Source organism: Palaemon carinicauda, unplaced genomic scaffold, assembly GCF_036898095.1.
Source record: "Palaemon carinicauda isolate YSFRI2023 unplaced genomic scaffold, ASM3689809v2 scaffold417, whole genome shotgun sequence".
Classification (NCBI taxonomy): Eukaryota; Metazoa; Arthropoda; class Malacostraca; order Decapoda; family Palaemonidae; genus Palaemon; species Palaemon carinicauda.
The window spans coordinates 130,001-134,498 of record NW_027171670.1 but is presented as its reverse complement, the minus strand read 5'-3'; positions in this window follow the sequence as shown (position 1 = coordinate 134,498).

The window sequence follows — 4,498 nt, the reverse complement described above, 5'->3', positions numbered from 1 at the left end:
TTAAGGTGTTTATTTTCTTGATGTTCTTATCATACAGCTTGATGTCGTCCACGAACATCAGACGGTTAATTATTATTATTATTATTATTATTATTATTATTATTATTATTATTATTATTATTATTATTATTATTATTATTATTATTATTATTATTATTATTATTATTATTATTATTATTATTAATTTTTACAACGATGAAATTGAAACTGGAAATTTTAGACCCACGAGTCCGAGTGATGGGATGGGAAATAAAATGAATAAATCATAATTCCCTGAACAAATGAAATCCGAATAAAAATACAAACATTTGCCCGGTTTACAATGTATTAGAAGACGTATATTCCACATATTACCAGTTATAGTGTTGATATTTGGAATATTTTTAAAACGTTCATTTTAATATAATTGAATCCCTGTGTTATGTCAGAGATATGCATTTATCTTTTATTGTTATCAAAGAATGTACATGATATCTCAGGCTATTGGGCGAGGGGTTTCGTTATGATTTCTTTAATCGACTGTACGATACTCATCAGTATTTTTCAATAACCATTATTTGATTTTAGTGATGGTGTAGAAATAAAGAGTTTTTGGCATAGCGTGCTATATTTCTTTTTATTGGTTCAAGCCTCTTTATTCAAATATACTCTTTCACGTGGATATTGAAAGCATCTTTCTATAGGACTGATTGGTACTCGATAAAACACAGGTGAAAATAATATACACCTGCCAATGCACTTTTAGTTATATGAATATTAAAACAAAGATCTATTAGCATACAAGAAACAATTAAAATTCCAGCTTTGTTATACGTCTGCTATTTGCAATTTTAGTTTTCTCTTAAAAGAAACAATAAGTCAAATTGATTAACCCTTTACACATCTGTAGGAATCCTTCGTTAACAAAAATATTGCCCTCTCTCTCTCTCTCTCTCTCTCTCTCTCTCTCTCTCTCTCTCTCTATATATATATATATATATATATATATATCTATATATATATATATATATATATATATATATTTATCGTTCTTTACATATAATTTTTTTCTGGTTTTTGTTCATGTCTGATCTAGCATCTCTCTCTCTCTCTCTCTCTCTCTCTCTCTCTCTCTCTCTCTCTCTCTCATACTAAATCTCTACTAATGGTCAAAATTAGAGCTCTAGGCGTCATTGACGAGCTAAAAAACAAAAAACAGAGAGTTGTAATCAGTAGAGAAGCCTATGCGTGGGTAGCTGTTACAAGCGGAATACCTCAAAGGTAAATGCTGCGAACTCAGAAGACGTAGAAGCCTTACGAGAGGATCTAATGAAGCTTGGAGAATGGTTCAGAAGATGGCAAATGCCTTTCAGCTGTGGGGAATTGTGGTAACCCACAATCAGATTACTCACTGAATGGAATGAAAAGAAAGTGTGGACCAGGATGAAGATCCCGGTATTATTATCAGCAAGGGTTTGAAGTTACCCAAAAAGAGCATTAAAGCTGAAAAGAGAGCATACAATCTAATAAGTTCATAAAAATGCAATTCATATACAGAAATATACACTGTAATACAGCTGTACACATCGCTAGTAAGATCCAATCTAGAACATGGATTCCAATTTTGGGCTCCAATTATTCCGAAGAATATAGATAGACTGGAAGCAGTACAAACTACGGCTTCCAAACTAGTTTCAACACTAAGGCAATTTGGATATGGACAGAGGAGGGAACGTTTGAACTTAATTGATCTACAAACTTGACGACTAAAGGGACAATTATAGATACATTAAAAATTCGTATATGAATAACCTATGTACAGTAGATTACAATCTACTCCCGCATAACAGAAATCCGTCCAGTGGTAATGGATACAAACTGGAATTGAAAAGATAGGCCACAATGTGGCAATTACTTTACATAAAAAATAGCAAATACTTGGAATAGACCTCCAGCGAATGTAGTAAACTGTAACATGGTAAGCGAGTTTGAATGAATAGGACAAGAGCTCTCTAAATGCTTAGACTAAATCGCTCTACCAAAGACCAAATGGAGTCAACACGTATGGATTAGAAATTCTATGAGACATCCAAAATCCTTGTAACTCCTTGTAACACACAAACTCTCTCTCTCTCTCTCTCTCTCTCTCTCTCTCTCTCTCTCTCTCTCTCTCGTCTAAAAATTTTGCATTCTAAAAAAATCCTCGTCCAACCCCCTCTATATTCTGCAACCCACATCCCCACCCCCACCCCCACCCCTAAATTCCCCCTTTATTTGTCCAGACCTTGTCATCCCCCTGGCCCTTTGGGAATACCTAACCTAACCTAACTGGTGTCTGGCCCCCCAAATGAAAAGGTCCTCCCAACTGCAAGCGAAGCATTGGAAATAACACGATCAACTTTTCGCTCTCTCTCTCTCTCTCTCTCTCTCTCTCTCTCTCTCTCTCTCTCTCTCTCGCTTTAATTTTTCAACTTCTCGCACCATCAACTTTTATTATCTCCTCTTTGAGCTTCGTAAGGGATACTTTTCGTGAGACGTTTCCATTTCCTTTCGTCTTTAATTCCAGTGCATTACTCCCCTCCCTCCATCCCTCTCCTGCCCACTTAACTATACCTTCCCTTGTCACACTCTTGACAGATTTATTAGGTTAGATTCTATTTTTCCAGCTCTGGTGTTTCTGTCTTTCCCTGGATGATTTATTCGCATATATATATATATATATATATATATATATGTATATATACATATATATGTATATATACATATATATGTATATATACATATATATGTATATATACATATATACGTATATATATATATATATATATATATATATATCCCTAACACTCGTGATTTCAATCAATGTAAATACCAGCCACAATGGCATTTAATGCCGAATTCTATCTTGGGAATATATATCTACTGGAATTCATTTTATGGTAATAGCTTCTGGCCGGGCAGAGATTCGAACCCCTGCCTATTCAGCCAAAAACCATGCCTACGAGGACTCTACCAACTGAGCCATCAAGAGAGATATAAGTTTATGACAAGTCACCTCACATATTCCTGTCGAATTCAGGAATCTGTTCATGGACTTGAAATAAACCCATTTCCACCATCATAGCTGAATTATGAGTGTTGCAAACACATGAGTTTTTGCTGGCTGGCCATGATCACCATATTTCGACTACTGTTTGGTACCATTGACAGTAAGGCACTTGTTTACCCCAAATATTGTAGTGAAGAAAATGGATATCGTTTTGAGGCTCTAAGTGAGGATGGTAGGCTCATCCTTGTGAAGATTCTTGGACATGATATGTCCAACCATGCTTGTGGTATTTCTAGCTTTATTTCAGAAGCAGAGTTTCTGAAATATATTTAACTTTTAAAATGACACCTTTGCTTCTATGGCTTTAATTAAATATTCTTTTTTTATATATATTTACAATAAACGATACTGGCGTCAATGACCTTAGATGTCAGGATACCAGAAAACCTCAGATCAATCAATCACTCAATATCCAGCTCTGGCGGACTGGTGTTAAGGAATGCGTTGATCCTCCTCAGTTCTCCACCTGATTGGTTTCCATGTTCTCGAAGAACACAGTATGTAGGTTCGTGTGATCTTTCTTCTCCAGAGTTTCTTTCAAGTGGAGCTATTAAGGGCAGTTTAATACTGAAATAAGATATTTCAAACTCAAGTTGCATTCGGGATCTATTTCGTTTCAAAATCATTAAATCCATATTGACTATCATAGGTAATATATGCACATCATTCGAGGTCCATTTAAATTTTCAATGAAAACAAAAGTTATATTCACACTTAATATGAGGCTTATTGACAAGCAACATACTCAAATTCCTCGAGTAAGATATAAGGTTTAATTTAGAATAAGGCTCAGTCGATTTCATCAGTGGCCTATTATCAATTTGGTAATCACTCACTAAATTACGTCAGAAATGAGATGGAGACATTTTTCTTTATTGGAAGGTTTTCTCTCGCGGGTATTATGGACATTTCTAGTTTTTATCCAATATAACTGGTGTAAAAATGGGAATCTCGCAAATCTGTACACATCTCTTTGTGTTATTGTACCTGTCTGTGTTTATTGTTTTGTTTATATGTTTGTGGGTGGAGAAGGTAGTAAGTGGTTTGTTGAAGATTAATGTTATAAAGAGTGTCACTGATTTCATCTTGTTCTTCTACAGAGATAGTTCTTCCAGAAAGGGTTTCCTGCGTAGTTTAATCACAGTCTTCGTCAACGAAGTACTGGACGAAATCTTCCAAGGATCCAACGACTTCATGCATTGTGTTGATCCTGCAATGATGATCACAGGTTATGATGACGTCCTTTTGATTCCTGGTCATGAATATAACCTGAAAAGATAAGAAGCGTAGAGAGATTAATAAAATCTATATAAGCCCACAGGTCCTGAAGAAAATAGATTAAAGAAATATATTATCATTCGTTTCATTGCTTTCTTTTATTGAATGACTATTTTTTCCCTTAGTTACGTG